Below are 20,384 nucleotides of genomic sequence, written 5' to 3'. Positions count from 1 at the left end.
TTGGACAAGTGGTGGGTTCAAACCACTACACACAAGGAACACCCCAGTTTGGGGTATCTGCAAATTGTTTGGTATGATATGTATATACGTACACGATGATGATAAATTTGATAAATTTTTTAGATGTGCGGCTTTTATCTCAGTATTCTTTTCTTTCCCTTGAATTGCATTGTGCATTATATACAGTGCGCCGGCACTCTTTTCTTAACCTTGATGTGCCCCCGTCTTTTGAATTATATGTATATACGTACATAATGTTATGTATATACATACATCCAGCATGACTTGGTACAGTTGGCGGAGACAGGGTTAACCACCCTGTTCATCCCGTCTTGGCAGGAGTGGGCTGGTCCTACTTCCTGCCAGGAGGGGGAGTTGTAGTCTAGAAAGTGTGGATTAATTAAGCAGGTCCTATTGCTCCTCCTCTAAGGGTCTTAAAGACAAGTCCATTTCCAGCTCTTCTGTGAAACCACCACTCCAGAGAGATTAAAATAATTAAGACTACCTCTATTCCGCCAGAGCTACAGTGTTGACAGTCTGCAGGGTGACCAGCAACTATAGCTTTACAGACCCTGTTGCAGGTGAGGGGCTATGACTCAGACACCCACCACCTAGATAACCTTCAGGCCAGACCAACTCAAAACATACATTACACAGTGGACACCACTATCCATAAGTATCAGCATACTACTGTTAGCCAGAATTGTAGGGGAGAAACACCAGCAAGATATAATATCAGAGGTGCCATTATCAGCTACCTTGCCAGTCACCATACCTCATCATCTGGGGAGAGGAATTGCACTGCATACTACATCTGCTGGATGTACTAGAACTCCTATTTTTCACTAAGTAAAGAGAGACTTTTATTCTTTTACTTCTGGCCTTAGTCTTTAAACTACCCTTCCACTGCACTTATCACCAGGGAGCTATGGCATGAGGGAGTACTAGCACTCATCTTCTGCAGTGGCTCCTCAGGGGCTCGCTGCACAAGCAGTTTTTGAGATCTTCTGTTCCTGCTCATCTAGCCATCGCAGCTCTTGTCAGAGTTGATCAGATCCTTACGCTTGCTCAGTTTTCCTGCTACCCACATGCAAACTTCAAGAACTGCTTGTTCACTTGCTGCATAATATATCCTACCTCTTAATAGGTGCCATTTTAACAAGACACTTACTGCTATTTACTGTCAGTGGTTGTAATGCTATGGCTGATAATGTATATACCACACATGCATACTATATACGGTACCTATTTTCAATATTGAATGGTCAAACAGCAAAAAATACCAAATATATGTACAGTATTATAGCCATCCGCCTTCAGTCGTCTTTGGACACTAAAAGTATTGTGAATATTTATTTGTGTAGCCAGCTGATTTATCTCCATGTGTAAGTGCTGCTGACAACTGGATTTAAGATGTTGAATTGCAGGGCAAGCAGAAGGTTCTGTTCTACTCCACCAGTTTTCAATTTCATTGCAAGATATTTTTTTTCATGTCAAATGATCCAAAACTCTATGATAATAACATTAAAAATAAAGTAAATAAAGACTAAATGAATATGGTCACAGCACATGCAACTGCTACATTGTGATGTAATACTGTGTAACACACCACAGCAGTCAGACCTATAAAGGTCACTCCAAGGATTACGGTAGACCCCAGTGAAATAATCATACTTGGGTTGGAAACTCCCTAGATAATGACATTATTACCATGATCATCATCAGTGCTACAATTATCTCTGCAGTTTTAGATCAACACTTAAGAAATCTGCCCCTAAGCGAATAAGGATTGAACTCTAAGGTTTGTGAAATTCCAGGACTGTGTTCCTTCTGAATCTCAGGAACTGTGGTTGATGAGTCAGGAATCTCATGAAAGAGACTCAAGAACTCCAACTAGTGGGACAACAGTGGACCATTATGTTCTGTCAGGCAAAGAGGACAACATCTGCTGCATCCATGGGATGTATATGGGAGGTACAGAGATGAGCAAGCTTGCTTCAGCATTAAAGGGCTAGTCTGGTTACAACAAGTTATCCAATGGATAGGGGTGAGCTCGGTGAGGAGGAGAGAACAGGGAATTCAACTAATGATACCCACATCGATCACTGGAGTGCTGTACTCAACTATCTCCATACAGATAAATGGGTTGACCTTGTGCATGCATGTTCCACTAGCACTAAATTCATATGAGGGACACTGGACCCCTGTTCTCAAGAACTATGGGTGTCCCAGCAGTCCAGTGGATAGGGGATAACTTGTTACTGGTCACTCTTTAGCGTGGACAGTGATTTGGTTCCTATCAATTCCCTATGACATGGAAACTTGGAAAGTAAAGCTGCAATGACCTGTAAGATTGAGCACTAAAAGGCATTACCTCAGAACTAATCAACTTCTTCTCCATTCATGTTACAAACAGTCACTATACTTTCATTATGTCCATACATGCATATGTGATGGCTCAGTGGTTAGCACTGGTGTCTTGCAGCACTAGGGACAATATCTGCATGGAGCCTGTATTTTCCCCAGTGTTTGCATGGGTTTCCTCTTACACCTCCAAAGACAAACTGATAGGGCACTTAGATTGTGAGCTCAAAGAGGGACAGCAAGGAATAATAATATATGTACAGCGCTGCGGAATATGTCACCGCTATATAAGTGAGTGAATAAATATGTATAGAATCATAAATTTTACTGTATATTTTTTTTTGTATATATATATCTACACTAGTGTGAACAGACCTCATTGTGATATTTCTTCCCCAACACATCTTATGGCTTTAAGATTTTGCATAGTTTAAGCAGAAGTTGTAGGTGACATAATTTAATACCGCTAGCATCCACACTGAGAGGAACTCTGAAACAGCAAATTAAACTTCATTACTGCAGACCCTGGCGACTGGAAGACATTGCCTAATCCGCAGCATAACATCCTGCAATTTGTTAAATTTTAATTTTTATGATATCGGTTTGGCAGTTGAGCATTGTGAAATGTTTATTAAAAATTTAGATAACTGTAGCGCAACCTACAATTAAATTCTTACTTAGCAGTTCTTCTTTTTCTCTTTCCATTAAAAATCAATGAACTTTAATTTCCCAATTTGTAATAAAAGTCTACACAAAAGTCGGAAGGACTATCAGCAGATTTGGTTTTCAATATCCAAAAACTGAACTATTTGTGTTATGTCTCATTGTTGCCCTGATTCTTGTCTTGATTATTGTAACTCATTGTTAAATCGGTCTTCCCCTCACAAAACCGTCCCCACCAGTCTATCCTAACTATAGCAGCTGGGTTCATCTATCTGTCTAAGGGCTCAAGCACATGACCGTATCGGTTTTGTGGTCCGCAGATCGCAGATCTGCAAAACATGGAACACAGCCGTGTGCACGCCACCATTTTTTTCAAACTCATCTAGACATGTCCTATGCTTGTCCACAACCTGTGCTCCACTAGCTGTTGGGCAGCTACAACTCCCAGCACTTTCTCGCTGTCAGGGCATGCCGAGAGCAGGGGAGTAGCTATAGGAGAAGTGGCTGCTTTGGGACCCGACCTCAGAAGGGGCCCCTCAACAGTATTATACAATAACATTATATACAGTGACAGTATATAGAGTGACATGACATATGTGTTATATGTGTAGGAAACAGATGGCTGTGTGGCCTGGTCTGAGAGAGCGATCCTCACTAGTGGGTGTTGGGCGGGGGGGGGGGGGGCATTCAAAAGTTTGCTGTAGGTCCCAGTCATTTCTAGTGGCGCCACTGGCTGAGAGTTATAGTTTTTCAGATTCTTGAGGCCACTATTCTGCGCTCTTCCAACAGCTAGAAAACTACAACCTCCAGCACAATCCGACAGCTGAGGGCTCGTTGTAACTTTTGTAGCAATGGTTTAGAGAAGGTAGGTTCACATTTTAGATTTCACCCACACATCAAAGCCAGTATGTTGCTTCCATGTGGCACCATATTACCCTCTATATGCAATGCTTGTACAGGAGAATACTTAAGGAATAAGATATGCAAGCATACCTACCAACATTGTCATTGTTAAATTCGGGGCATGGCCAAATATGACTGGGACCACCCATTTTAAGGGCAGAGTTTACACAAGCACTGCCCATTTTGGCCCAGGACTGTTTTGGAAAATTAGAGACAGTTCCTGTAAATTCTGAAATATTGACAACTACGTGCAATAGAACACACTTGGGGAGATTTATCAAACTGGTGTAAAGTAGAACTGGCTTAGTTGCCCAAAGTAACCAATCAGACTCCACCTTTCAGTTTTCACAACTCCTTTGAAAAACAAAAGGTAGAATCTGATTGGTTGCAATGGACAACTAAGCCAGTTCTACTTTACACCAGTTTGATAAATCTCCCCCACAATTTTTTTTTTCATTTGCAGCCATATGAAATCTGAGACACAGGATGGATGGGCCCCTAGATTTCTATAGATGTCCTTGTACATATCCTTTGTACAAAGATTGATAATACAGTCCTGTGCATGAGGCCTACACATGACAGTGTCGCAGTATACAAAGCAAAGTCCCTAACAAACTATAAATAGAAATTAATATTATCAAACAAAAAGATAGTAGATAAATATAAAGATATTAGAGATATTTTATAAATTATTTAAAAGAAGACATGATATACATGGTTGCGTCACATTATTATGACTACTTTCTAAATTGGCAGAACGTAGGTCATGAAGGAAGTCCCGTGTGGGGAGCTGGCTTGGTGGGTATATAAGGTGTGTCATAGTCTGCACATATATCCCTAATTATACACAATCATTAACTACTAAAAAGTACCTTAGATGTATTCACTTACTAGTGTGACAGATGGTTATCTCATAATATACACACAAAGATGCCGCATGCTAATGAGCTGATTTGAGTCCAGCGTAATGTCAGTGAGTCCAGCGTATTTTTAATTCAGAGCTATAGCCACTCCCCTGCCCACCTGCTGCTGATTCATATGGGGAAAAAACTGTCATTCAGCAGCAGGTGGGCGGGGAGAGTCAGGAGCTCATAAATATTCATGACTCATCATTATCAGCTGGAGCTTTTCAATACAAGATGTTGGCAGATTGACTGGGTCAATTAGAGAAAGTGACCCAGCATTTTGCTAAAAGATACAGTCACTTATTTATGTTGCCCTTAGTTAGGACACCATAAAACTGGTGACAAGTTCCCTTTAATGGGTAAAAGGGGTGCTTTATCAGAGTTGCAAAAAGGGATGATTTCTAGCTGGCAGGTTTTAAAAAAATGTGCAGTTTGAGAACTGTTCATGTGCTGCTGTGGAGAAAGTGTATCGTGAGTGAACAAATGGCATCATTGTGAATAAGCAGTGTGGAGCACCATGTGCCATTCATGTGAGCGGTGAACGACAGCAACGAAGGTGCTCAAGAGCGGACTGACATGCTACAGTGATGCAGCTCACCACCAAAATTAATCATAGGGCTACCAGACACGCATCTGAACAACAGTTCAGCGAACCCTTCTATGGTATAGGACTCCAAAGCAGCTCAAGGGTGTACAGATCACATACGCCCATACATGCTGATTGTCTTCCATGGGGTGGAAGGGATATTTCAGTAAGACAATGAAAAATGTCACATGGCTAGAAATGTCGGACGTTGGTTGGGAGAGCGTTACCAAGACTTCCAAGTACTACCCTGGCCCCATAATTCCCAGACTAAACCCAATTGATAATCTTTGAGACGATCTCGATCGTCGTGTTCGTTCTATGGATCCTTCCCCACGCACCATTCAGCATTTGTAGGATGTACTGCAGTCAGCATGGCTCCAGATACCTCTGACAATCTAACAGAACCTTATTGAGTCACTTCCAGCCCATCCAGCTGTTGTCTATGCTGCTCATGGCAGTTAGTCTGGTGGTCATAATAATGTGACTTGTCTGTGTATATCAAACTTAACATTATAGTATTTGGGCTAAAATCATGTGATGTCTTGGAGGGATCACTTGACAATACTGCAACCTCTATATCTGCTAATGTTAACACATTTAAGTAATCACAGTAACTAAACAGAGCACTGGCTCCGGGGCAGCGCCTTGGCTATTTGGCAGAATGTCCTGACCTTTTCTATGGTCAGTCATCTAAAATGTTAACTGTAGATTTTTAAAATAAATGTAGGATTGGCAAGTTATATACATTAAGAAAAAACTTCCAAAAAATGAAATTTATTTTTAACAGAAAACACTTTAGGAATTCAGAACAGTTTGCAGTCTCTATGAGATACATCAGAAAATCAAGGCTGAAACTATCTAAACAGGTGGCCTGAAATCCTACACTTTGAACAACTACGACTGATTAGAACGCCTGGCTGCGTGCCCAGAATCCTGTTCTTACTATAGATGGGATCTTAGATGGAGGTTTGGGGGGCTCAAAAGGTGGACTAAGAAATATGATAGGAAGTCAAAGGTCTAAGAATCAAAGAAAACCCAAGAGAAACATTTTTGTATGATAACCAACTAGCATTAGTTTGTGGTGTCCAAAAAATAATTCTGGGTAAATTATTTAACGCTCAAGGCAGTAAAATTAAGACTATGCCAAACCCGCTAAAGAAGAAATGAATTGTACATTGTGCTAATTTTATTTTATTAAAAGCTAGTAAAAAAGCAGATGTTAACACTGAGATAGAAACAATGGAGGAAGCTGCCACCCACCGCATATAGAGATGAGAAAATTGATTCTAAACTAATTGCATTCAACCCGAATTTTGTAAAAATTCGAGTTGGATCTGAAAGTGAGAGAGAAATTAATAATCTTTTTTTTTTAAAGTAAATTAACAAGAGAGAAAAATATGAGTCCTAAGAGATCTCAGAGTGTCATACACACATTTTCAGGTCAATTGGAGCAATTTTGATTCAGGTAAAAATCTATTTGTATCCAAATCGAATCAGCGGCCAAATCAAAACTAAATCAAAACTTTTAAATGACTCACTCATCTCTAACTGTATGTTACAGTACATATTAGCATATACTATAGTGATGCCCAACTGGTGACATGGGGGTGGCACATAGCCCTCAGCAGAGAGCAATTCATATGGCACAACTGCCTTCCACAGGATAAAGATGAGGCATGAGGTCCTGTATATTGAATGTTCTCCCCAACCATGAACTAAATTCTATTTTCTCCTGTTATGGGGGCACTATGGGATATTTTTGCCAAATATTGTGTCATGTGTGTGCCTACCCCTTCACACAACCCTGGCTGAGTTCAATGAAGTTAAGGCTCCATTTGCAGCACCAACAATGTTGGGTTGGCCATCTTTGATATAGAGGGCATCTTACTGTGAAGCAGAGAAAGTACCTCAGGGGGTAAATTGACTGGTATTCACCTAGCTCAGGGGTCAGCAACCTTTGGCGCTCCAGCTGCTGTGAAACTACAACTTTCAGCATGCAAACATACTCGGCGGTTCTATTAACTCCCAAAGAAGTGGATGGAGCATTCTAAGAGTTGTAGTTTCAGAACAGCTGGATTTCCTGAGGTTTCTGATCCCTGACCTAGATGAACAATATATTGATTTTTCTTGACTATTATGTGGACAATGTGGACAAAAAAGAACCCTGTTTTTGTATTTTTTTTTTTATAAATAGAATAGTAGTGACAATATACTGTATATTTGTATTCATATTTTTACGGAGACAGCATTAAAACTGGAGTGTCTGAACTCTGATCTGAAGCTTTATTCGCTTAACACTGCTTACTACACTAGATACATATGGATGCATCTACTGTAGAAAATCATTGGATATATTTTGCATTGATTTCCAAAACGTTGAAGCTTCATGTTAAACCATACACAACCTATTATAGTACGTATTTAAGGACTTTCAGAGTATGGTTTATTATCTATTTCAGCCAACAAATCAGAACCCATGATTAATGGGTCTTTAGAAATGCCAATTAAGGCTTTAAAGTAAAAAAAAAAAATATTATGCAAGTAGTGGGACCTTAACTGTCCATTACATCTGTATTTCAGCACAACGAGTCTACAGGGGAACAGCGGGGTGGACTAGCCACAGCGGGAATTGGAGTAGTAGGCAGTCTGGAATTAAAGTGGCTTGTAAAACAAGAGAGGTTATTAAAAGTGGTCTTAGAAAACAAAGTACCTTTTGAGTGCAACAAAAAGAAAAGAAAACTAATTAATTTTAAAGCCAGTGCTAAAAAACACAAAAAGCCATGTTTTGCCATCCTGAAGTGGAGTAGAAATGTAGACTCACGGGGCTCAGAAAACCTCTCTTCCCCTGCGGCAAGAGTCACGCCAACCAAAAGGAGATTTAATTAGTGAAATCTCGTTAGGCAAACAAAATTATTCAAAAGACAATACTCATCTGGACAGGGGGTATGATTAAACAAAGCTGCTCATTTAGAAACGTTGACGCTCTACTTCGCTGGACTCGACTTTTATCGCTTAACTTTGTGAATCGTAGAATCTTACCAAAAAACTATTTTCAGTCATCCATAAGAATAATGAATAGGTTATGTCTACCATGACTCTTATTCTTAGCGGATTTCTACTCAGAATGCATTGGTTCCAATGTCATAAAACCAAAGGGAGGAATAGGGGTAGATGTCAGACTTTACAGGGCTTGGTAAATTAGTTGTCATTATAAGAGGAGCAGTGGGATGTACTGCAACTGATAGTCTCAAGACAATGTGACCTGTATGTAAAATACAATGTACCTCTCAGTGACTACATGATTGCATCTAAAAGTTCAGTGTTCTTAAACCTATAGCTCTCAAGCTATTGCAACGCTACTAACCCACCAAGCTGGGAGTTGTAAAACATTGGATTAGTTTAAATACTGCATTTTTTCGCCCTATAAGATGCACCTAGGTTTTGAGGAGGAGAATAAGAAAAAAATATTTTTCATTAGACTTTAGAATAGACCACCAATATGACTTCCATTGTTAATCAGACTTCAGTTCACAGCCCCAATCAGAACCCCAATGTAATAAGACCCTCATTAGACCTCAGATCAGACCCCCAATGTTAATAAGATCCCAATAAGACCTCAGATCAGATCCCCAATCAGACCTCACATAAGAACACTAATATAAATAAGACTCCCCATTCAGACCTCAAATCATACCCCCATTCCACAGATGAGACTCCATACCTCAGAACAAATAAAAAAAAATATATAACAAATCAACTTATCTCTCCGTCTCCAGACGCCGCCGCTCCTAGGATCCAGCTCTCTTCTTTTTCCTGCTGTGCGTATTCCCCTATAAAACACACTAACATTCCCCCCCCCCCCTTTATAGGTGAAGAATACGGTAGATTTTTTTCTGATTTCTAATTTCTTTAGCAATCATGAACATATAGTACATGGTGCTATGGGAATACTTTATTTGCTTGCACTTAGAGATTACACATTTTCATAGCCCTGCATAAAGATATACGTAACCACGAGAGGTCACTTTGGCATGAATTGGATTCGTTATGGATTTCCAAAAGTTTGGTATTTCAGCAAATCCCAAACTTTTGAGATTCATTCCACATGAATCACTCAAAACGGCAGGTGCCATTTTACAGATCAGAAGACAGAGAACATGACATTGGGTGGCCCATAATGCCTTGCAGGAAGCCCTCCCTATAGCGCAGCCAATCACGAGGGAGTATAGGTGTATCAGTCATAGTCAGCCGAACCTGGAAATGCTTTGTGAGCATATGCATAGGAGACAGTACATCAGACAGAGAAGAAGAGATGGTAAAACACAGATAGATAGTGGATTAGTGTCAATCAGTGTGAATAGATAGATTTCCAATAAATTGATAGAGAGGCAGAATTTAGAGATATAGGAGTCAGACTTTGGCTACTTTTACACTAGTGTTTTCAATTCCGCTATTGAGATCCGTCATAGGATATCAATAGCGAAGGAAAACACTTCAGTTTTGTTCCCATTTATTGTCAATGGGGACAAAATTGAACGAAATGAAGTGCACCAAAATGCATTCCGTTCCGTTTAGATGCATCCCCATCGTGGACAGAATAACGCTGCAAGCATCATTTTTCTGTCCGTGATGAGGTGCGGGGCAAGAGGGATCCGTCCTGACACACAATGTAAGTCAAGGGGGATGGATCTGTATTCTCAGACACAATAGAAAACGGATACGTCCCCCATTGACTTTCAATAGTGTTCATGACCGATCCGTCATGTCTATATAAGACATAATACAACCGGATCTGTTCATGACCGATGCTTGCGGTTGTATTATTGTAACGCAAGCATTTTTGCGGATCAGTCATGGAAAACGCTAGTGTGAAAGTACAGTAGCCTCACTCATTCAGTGTCAGCGTGTTACTTAGGCAGGCACTGCTGTAAATGCCAAAACAGATATACAATTCAATTTCTTACATAAATTTTTGCATCCATCACTAATTATTATCAGATCACTCAAAATCTTCTTTAATCATTTTAATCCTGGTGCTGATAGCATGCCTCTGCTTTCTGGATGCCTCTTACATCCATCAAGCACCATATTAAATAGATAGTCTTTCTTAGAAACAATGCTTCTGGGGGACAATACCTAAGTAATACGGCATCCGATGGGACATGTTATGACGAGAAACTGTAGTCATTCTGAAGTATGGTATTGTGGCTACATCTTTAAAATTAAGAGCTTTTGCTGAGTTTAACACTGCTGTGTGCATGAAAAGTTACTGAAATTCTATATTTAAAGAAGAACTCAAGGATTTTTTAAGTTTTTTTGCCTACATAGTGCAGGACAGGCTATTATTAAAGAATAAGACAGAGGCTCTTGTGAATACCGGTTGTATTTGACGTGTAATTAGTGGGCTGTTTGCCATCTTGATTACGTCTTCTCTCAGATACGATTCAACTAATGAATCCTACATTTCCCATCATGCCTGGGTTTGCAGAGACAGGGGGAGAGGAGTCTTATCACACTGCACTGCTCTGAGTCCTGTGTAAGGGCGTTCATGACAGACCAGTGACACAGCTGATGTCCCCTCACACTGCAGGATCTCCACGTGTTCCTATGTGATGCAGCTTGAGCTTGTCTGTCCTCTCTGCCCTGTAATCTCTATCCCTTGTCAGCTCTTACATGGAGGAGGCATGGAGACCAGAGTGAAGCCACATTATAAAACAACACTGGAGAGTCGGCACACACAGTATAGACAGGCAGTCTGAGTCAGAACTCAGAGCCGGAAAAGAAAAACGCTAGTGTGAAAGTACCCTTACCACAATATATCTGCACTCCAGTCCTTTACATAGGAGATACATTATATTTTACAGGAATACAGGGATATGCAGAGGAATATAACGGGTGGGAAGGTGATGATGTCATCCTGCAGTTCACAGGAAGTCAGCCACACAGGAGAGACCGATCACCTGTTTACACTTTAAAGGGAACCTGTCATCAACTTTATGCTGCCCATACTAACAGCAGAATAAAGTAGAGACAGGTGAGTTGATTTCAGCGGTCTGTCATTTATAAGTTAAAAGTAAGTGGTTGCCGAGAACCAACATCATAATTATTGCAGACTAGGCCTGAAAAAGAGTCCTGGCCACCTGAGAAGAGTCATGGTTATTCACGAATTCCTGCTCTCCTGCCCACCTGCTGATGACTAACAGTCTTCTACCTAGTTTTCTCCCATTCTCTCTCCGAGAGAACTTCCAACCATCATGCGAGAGAACTTCCAACCATCAGCAGATGGGTGAGAGAGCAGGAGATTAGGAATAACCATGACTGTTCTCAAGTAGATTTGACTCTTTTCAAGGCCTGGGCTGTAATGATTATGCAACCACTTACTTTTAGCTCATAAGTGACACATCGCTGACATCAGCATTTCTGTCAGTATTTTTTTATGCTGCCCTCAGTGAGGTCAGCATAACGTTGATGACAGGTTCCCTTTAAAGTCAGACGTGAGATCACATGAGCAGGTTTCCATAATGAAAAGATTGAAAATGTATGGAGGCAACCGAATTAGGGGTCCATTCACACGTCCGTATTACGGATCTATATACGGATCTGCAAAACACGGACACCGGCAATGTGCGTTCCGCATTTTTCGGAACAGATGCGGACCCATTTTGCGGACGTATGAATAGATCCTTAGGGTGTAACACAGGGCCGGCTCCAGGTTCATGCGGGCCCTTGGGCGATAAAGCCTCAGTGGGCCCCCTTGTGGCATTTTGCACAACACACGCGGCAATGAAGCTGCATGTTTTATAGATGATGCCAAATTCAATAGACAGAACACGCTACAGAGCGAATATATGTGAGTCAATCCTTATACCCCTACTTTTTTTAAATCTACCCAGTGTTTTAATCCCTCAGGTGTACTCAGTATTCTGTTTTTACTGTACACCCTCTAAACAGAAACAGACATTGAATACGGACATAAATTTCAATATGAACGATGATAGCACTATGCAGCTGCCTGCCCCTGTGCCCAATAAATATCAATATGATGATATTTAATTTGGAGCACAGCAACGCAGGCTTGCAGCAGGCTAGGGTTGTCACAATACTAAGATTTTGATTCGATTTCAATACCATTAAAAAAGTATTGCAATACTCGATACCATTCGATACCACGCGGAAAAAAAAAAAAAAAACACCAAAAAAGCCGCGTGCATTCAGCATTTTATGGAACATCCGGCCCGTAATCCTATTTTTTAGGGGGATAAGTTGACAAAAAAAAATGGCGAACAGCGCGGTTTTTATTTTTTTCTGTTATGGTGCTCACCACATAGGAATTTTCTTTGATATTTTAATAGTTTGGACTTTTCAGACGTGGCGATATGTGATATGTTTATTTATTTATTTTTTTATATATTTTATATGTAACATTGGGAAAGGGGGTGATTAATATTTTGGTGTGTTTTTTTACTTTTTTTTTTAATTTTTATTAAATAACTATTTCTCCCCTTAGATCTACAACCTGGGATCTTTTAATCCCTTGTCCTATTCACCCTAATAGATCTCTATTAGGGTGAATAGGACCTCACACTCTCCCTGCTGCCCTGTGCATAGTACACACAGCAGCAGGGAGGGTACCATGGCAGCCAGGGCTTCAGTAGCATCCTGGCTGCCATGGTAACCGATCAGAGCCCCAGGATTACACTGCTGGGGCTCCAATCAGAAGCAACCACTGCACCACCAATGAGGAGGAGGGGAGGGGACCCTGTGGCCACTGCCACCAATGATTTTAATACTGGGGGGGACTTTAATACTGGGGGGAGGAGGGCTCACTGCGCCACCAATGTTTTTAATACTGGGGTGGGGGGAGGGTGCACTGCGCCACCAATGATAATTAACCTTTATTACAGATACAGGAGGCGGGTGCAGTTAATTAAAGGTCATCATTGGTGACACAGTGGCCACAGTCCCGCCCCTCCTCCACCCACTCTCTCCTCATAGGCGGCAGCAGCAGCAGCACAGGGGCAGGGAGGGACTGCTTCCTTCTCCCCTGTGCTGCTGAGGGAACATGGAGCTCGCTGAGAGCAGCACGCACCGAGTTCTGTGATACTAGGCAGTGTGATGTTTAAAGGGACCGCGACTGCCGCAATTTTGAAGTGAGGAAATGAGTGGCCCACCTGGTGTAACAAATTAGACTGCTAGAATATTGGTGATGAGCTAGCAATATATGTAAAATAAACAAATTAAAAACCTGGAGTGTTTCTTTAACCTAATAAGTGCAATGGTATCAAAGCTGTAATATAAATTAAAGTTATTCCTTTGAGAACCATGACCAAAACTAAGAGTGAGAACAAAGTCAACTCAACACTGACAAAACCCTCAAAAATATTCATTATTATGCTCAGTCAGTTTCCACACATGGAAATGAAAGGTTGAGAATTTTCTTCAAAAGGACACAAACTGTCGCTATTCGTGTTATTTGAGTTTCTCTCAAAGTGCCATACATCCCACCTTAAAATGTGAGCCTTATATACCACTAATAAACGGATCCCCTAAGGTACCTCGTCTCTACTCACATATCGATATTTAATTATTGTTGGTGGGCTTATCTACAGCTGTGTAAACACCAGAGCACATTAAATGTTCTGGGGTCAGAAGCAATTTAGGCTGCATAAACAGGTTTAGATGGAAACCATGGTCCGGCTCAGATGTATGGGATGTTGTTGAAGAAGGGGGCGATATGATGAGATTTTAGGAAAAGCACAGCAGTCATTTAGCCAGACATATTATATTTTCGTTAAAGGTAGGAAAATATTTTGCTCTACAATTCTACCAGCTAATAGTTATGCATGCCATCCTGGTTAAAGTTGTAGTAAAAATCTGAAATAATAATATTTTTTGACCCTCTTTTATTTTGACTTCAGTGTTTAGTGCGGTGTATATGAATGAGAGAAGATACAACATTGTGCGGCGGTACTGTCTGCACCAGTAGCGTAACTAGAAATGACTGGGCCCCACAGCAAATTTCTGAATGCCCCCCACCCCCAACACATTTTTGCAACCTCCACTCCTGTAGCTAGTCAAGATCTCTCTCTCAGACAAGACATGGCAGACGCTCCTTCCATTTTCTACAGTGTCACTGTATATAATGTCATTGTATAATACTGTTGCCCAAAGCAGCAGCTCCCCCTATGGCTACGCCCCTGATCTGCACTAGTATAGTTAATAATGGCGACACTGAGTGAATACTATATGTGCCTACATCATTTACAGGGAGAGGGTACTCTATTAAATATATTTTCCATGCCATCTCCGCTGCTGTACTGCAAAATACCAGTGATTGCCAGTTGTCTGTAACATGATGTCTTCTCTCTATCTGAACCTAAGCTGATATTCTTGTGTTTCCATTATCTATTAAACTACCTAAAGCTGATCTTTTCATTTCAATGTGTGCTACTAACTCCTGGGCATTAAAACATTCATATACTACTTACTAATATATTTAAATTAACCAAGGTGCTCGATCTTCCACGGTTAGCCCCAATCTCAGGACGCCCACTTCCGCCTAGTCTCTCCTGTGTCGGCACAAGACCTATCCTGAGTGTGAAGGACTACTGTCCGACTTGTTCATTTTAGAATCAAGCCTTCCCCCTCCACCATGACATGAAGCTACTGAAATGAACAAGTCAGCCAGCTTCCTTTGTACCCAGGACAGATTCTGAATCGACATATGAAAATCTCTCCTGTGTCGAGACCAAGGTGGAAATGGAGGTGCCGGGACTGTTTGTTAATTCAAGTATATAAGCAAGTACTAGTTTAAACACATATGAAGATATTGTTTTTAGGTGGTAAACCCCTCTAATTTCCAAGAACACCTCTTTTTAGGCAGGTCTATGACATTTACTAATAAACCCCCCAACCCCCAACATTAGAGCTCAGAAGTGAACCTGATCCATATCTCCTCCACTCAGGCAAATACCGAGGAATTTGTCAGCACTATATAAAGATTATAATTATATTCAATGAAAGACTGTAAGGCAGTACTATCTGTGCATACATCTTTAGCAAGAAGACACAAGGAGACAATACTATCTGTACCTAAACCATGTACATGTACCAAGGGGAGCAGTAGAGAAGGAAGGCACTACTATATGTGCCCACTTAATTTACAAGGAGAAGCAGGAATATCTATGCCTATATTTTTACAGAGCACCTGTCATCATGAAATAGCAATTTGCTTTGCAGACAGCACCCTATAGAACAGACTGATATATAGTTCTGCGGGAAAGATTAAGTATGACTTTTATTTTATTTATGTAAGTCTCTGCTCATTCTGAGCTAAGGTATCATGTAGACAGTCCTAGTCAGTGACTGGCAGCCTTCCCTGTGTGAGTATATATACACAGATTTGGATGAATAAAGAATGAGCAGAGATTTGGATAAATACAATCCCACAAAACTGTATATTAATCGGCTTGTGCAACAACAAATAGTTAAAGAGTTTGTCCCCACCGGATGTGTTTGCTACTTTTCCTATTTGGCTGCATTAAAGTCAGGAAAAGAAGAGGCCACATCTGGTCGGGACCCAGCTGAAGAGCCCGGAGTGAGATAGTGCAGTGCAGATGGCAGCATGGATGGGTTGAGGGAGGGAAAGTCCAATGTAATAGAATTTCCCACCACAGGTTAGCCATATTCACTAATTAGACTAACTGCTCAGAGAACCCTTTTAAAACTTTTCCGGTCTTCTGATCAGTCAGAAGAACAGAAAAAAAAAATGCATCCATTTTTGTCAGCCCTATCAGAGATAAGTTATTTTAGGTGGAAGAAAAAGTCCTGCTTGGAGGACCTTTTCTCCCATCTAAAATAATGGATCTCTGATGAAAGCTACAAAACCAGATGCAAAATGAGCACAAGGGATGCTCAAAACAAAACAAAGGATGCCCTTTTGGTTTTTTTTCTGTTCTTCTGAGGACAGAAAACTAAATGGTGATGTGAACGTGGCCTAAGGAGTGTATCAATCTGAAATCTGGCCATGTTAGCCGGTTTCCCTATTGGAAATTTGCACATATGGATATATGTTATTTTGCTGTATTTTTATAAGGGTGATGTTAATAAATATGGAATAACAGGAGGATTTTATGCTGGTTTTCATCTACTTTGTGCATTCTATAACTGTTCTTATTTCAGTAGTGTAAAAAGCGAAGTCAGAATAAAAGAATCAAACAGAATCTCAAGTACTGTAGTTGGCTGTTAGTTTGACAACATACAATGTATAGGTAATATAATGATAAGAAGAAACTTTACATGCATCTATTCGACAAGTAAAGTAAATCACAACAACATGATGGTTTCTTAGCACACATACGCCATTATAGGTTCAGATGAGACGTATGTGCTGTCACTTTCCGCAAAACAAATAATTAAATAATTATGAAAACCCCCCGTGTGTTAGTAAAGACGATCTCATCAGTGTTTCAGCTGTACAGACCACCCACACAGTCAGGATACCAAAGTGACAGGAATCTGGATAGAAGTATCACTACATTTAGTGTGGGTGTAAATATTACTCATAGGTTCACTTCTTTCCAATTTCAGACAAATGTAATGACACAAAAAAATAAAAAGTTAACTTAGCTTTTGAGTAAATGCATATTAAACAATTAGCTTGGGCAGGCCACAAAAAAAGAAGATCTAGAAAAGCTATAAGCTCCTTTTGTTTTTTTATTGGTGATCTATCGATAGGATAGGTAGTCAGTATCAGATCATCGGGGGTCTGGCTCCCAGCACCCCCATGATCAGCGGTTTCCTGAGGCTGGATCTAGGAGCTGGAACTACACAGCTCTGTCCTCTGTGTAGTGTCTGGGCCTGGTTACTGCAGTTTTTATCCCATTCACTTGAATGGACACAGCCCTGCAGTAATAAGAACCAGCTAAGGCTACTTTCACACTTGCGTTCGGAGCGGATCCGTCTGGTGTCTGCACAGACGGATCCGCTCCTATAATGCAGACGATGGGATCTGTTCAGAACGGATCCGTCTCCATTATATTTCAGAAAAAAATTCTCTAAGTCTGAAAGTTAGTCAGACGGATCCATCCAGACTTTACATTGAAAGTCAATGGGGGACGGATCCGTTTGAAATTGAGCCTTATTGTGTCAACTTCAAACGGATCCGTCCCCATTGACTTACATTGTAAGTCTGGACGGATCCGCTTGCCTCCGCACGGCCAGGCGGACACCCGAACGCTGCAAGCTGCGTTCGGGTGTTCGCCTGCTAAGCGAAACGGAGGCCAAGCGGTGCCAGACTGATGCATTCTGAGCGGATCCGCATCCACTCAGAATGCATTGGGGCCGTACGGATCCGTTTGGGGCCGCTTGTGAGAACCTTCAAACGGAACTCACAAGCGGAACCCCGAGCGCAAGTGTGAAAGTAGCCTAATAGATGGAATTCTTGTGCTGGCTTTTGGCAACACAGCTCCTGCAATCAGCTTGGTACTGATACTGATGACCTATCCAGATGATAGGTCATCAATAAGTAAGTCCCAGAAAACCTGTTTAGTATAAAATAGTCAGGAACATGGTCAGACCGATCCATCAGAGGATCCTACAGACAGCCTAGGTTTTAATCTGACAACGGGACCCTGCCACAGTAGGGCCCATTGGAGTGGATCACTTGCAATAGCACTGTACAGTGATTAGATTCTAATGAAAAAATATATTAGACTAAATATGGGTGCCTGAAGAGGCCTATCCAAACATTAACAGCCTTACATAAATATGATTTGCATAGGTGTGAACAAAAGCTACAATGTGCTACATAACAAATAAAGTAATTCTTCAACGAATCTCTCTTGATGCATAATTATATTCTGAATACACAATCCTAATTAATGAAGCACTCAAGGCCAGGAAAAATTAGCAGGGGAGATGTTACTCTCAAGTGTTATCTGCACTTTCCGCACCCATGAAATGAAAACACCCTTCGCTATAGCATCAAGCAGATTGGCCAGTGCCTCTAGATGGCACCTATTACTTGTTGTGATGTTGCTATGTTTTAGTCAGGTTAATATTTTCAAAGCATTTCACTGAAGAAACATCAAACAATTTTAAAATAGAAAAAAAAAGACCGATGGACTTCAAATGTGAATTTTATCTCAGTACACAATAGCAATACCCTCAAGCGTGAAAACAGGGAATATAATGCTGAAACCCCCTAAAAATATTTTTTTGTCTTCACCCATCTGGAGATTTAAATGTGTCACCCATTATATAAGGCCTGGCCTTATGCACAGGTTGAATGGCTTAAAAAAGAGAATGGCTCCCAGTTTGGCAGTATAAGTAATATAGGCTATGTAAATAATTACATTTTTTTCCAATAAACATGTGGGGTCAAAGAAGTTGCAGGTGACGTGATTTTTATCGGAACAAGTCTATGGCAGAAGGTTAAAGCAAAGCAGGATAAACTGATAAATGAAATTAATTTTTGCATTAAATAAACTAAAGTACATCACAAAAATGACAATGCTTTAACTGGTCGTTTTAATAAAATGATGATAAACCGCAAACTTACTTTGCTCAGTGCTGACTGGAGGACGACATGACCTTATCATTGGAAACTCAGGTCATCTGTAAGAAAAAAGCAAATCATTATTAGAGATCACCTCCAACACTCAACCATCATATGCAAAGTCAGCAGCTTAAATATTACTAACTTGTAAATCACTGGTACAGAAGCTTATGTAATTAGAAGACTGTTACAACCTGACAGTACATGAGAACATATTACAGGCAGTGACAACCAACCGGCTTGACTTTGGACTAGTAAAGGGGGCGTTATCCTAAAAGTTCCCTGGTTCTCACCCTTTAACCTCTATACAGGGATCTGGCCTTTGCTGCACGGGAGCAACCAAGCTGTTGGAATTGTCCCGAGGTGGTTGGCTGCTAAGCCACGGGGAGCAGAGACACCAGTGTGTGTCACAGAAGGAACAGGCAAACTTGTAGTCAATAACAGACCAAGGTCAGTGTGGCCAGAGTTTATGCGATTCTGTGAAACGGTCCAAAGGTCAGGGTAGGCAGCACAGGATCAGTACTGTGAACAGGCACAGGACAGGTCGCAAAGGGCCAGGATCCAGGAAGCAAGCAGAAGTCGGTACACTGGCAGACAAATGGATTATAGCTCTTTACTAGCTCAAGCAAACTAGAGAGACCTAGCAAGATCTGTAGAGACCAACTGCTTAGGCCAGGAAGTGGAGAACAGCTATATAGGAGAGTAGATCAGCTAATTAGTCAAGCAGCTGAGCACAGGATCAGAAAGAGAATTAACCCCTGCAGCTCTCCAGGGAAAAGTCTCTCAAATACACACAAAGGAAGTGGCTTTACATCCAGGCTGTGGCCTGCAGTGTAGGACACAGGAGTCTGGTGCTGGACAGAAGCTAGGTGAGTAATAGCAGGACAGCGGCGGGCACAGAGCGCCACCATGACAGAACAACATACAACCTAATACAACCCAACATCACATGAGAGAAACATTCAATCTAATACAACCTGACACCACATGAGAGCAAGATACAACATAATACAAGCTGACAGCAGATGAAAACAACATACAGCATAATGTAACCTGACAGCAAATGAGAACAACATACAACCGAATACACCCTAACAGTACATGAGAACAACATACAGCATAATGTAACCTGACAGCAAATGAGAACAACATACAACCCAACAGCACATGAGAACAACATACAATCTAATAGCACATGAAAACAACATACAACCTAATACAACCCAACAGCACATGAGAACAACATACAATCTAATAGCACATGAAAACAACATACAACCTAATACAACCCAACAGCACATGAAACATGCAAGCTATTACAAAAGACAACATGGAAATGAGAAAAAATAAAAGGGGTTTTCCATTATGTTTTATTAGCAGCCAATAAGTTGTTCCAGAGTAGCTC

At 40.9% G+C, this 20,384-nt stretch overlaps 1 protein-coding gene across 3 annotated transcripts in view; it reads right to left on the bottom strand.

Annotated features, from left to right (window-relative positions):
• PKNOX2 (PBX/knotted 1 homeobox 2) overlaps window positions 1–19,038 on the bottom strand; it is a 293,301-nt gene extending 274,263 nt beyond the window's left edge. For all 3 annotated transcript variants that reach the window (XM_044281991.1, XM_044281995.1, XM_044281996.1), the window contains exon 1: window positions 18,983–19,038. The gene's annotated coding sequence lies outside the window, so the exon portion shown is untranslated. The remainder of the gene's footprint in view (window positions 1–18,982) is intronic.
• Between the last annotated feature and the right edge of the window lie 1,346 nt (window positions 19,039–20,384).

This window comes from Bufo gargarizans, chromosome 2, assembly GCF_014858855.1.
Source record: "Bufo gargarizans isolate SCDJY-AF-19 chromosome 2, ASM1485885v1, whole genome shotgun sequence".
Taxonomy (NCBI): domain Eukaryota; kingdom Metazoa; phylum Chordata; class Amphibia; order Anura; family Bufonidae; genus Bufo; species Bufo gargarizans.
This window is presented reverse-complemented; position numbering and strand designations above follow the sequence as displayed.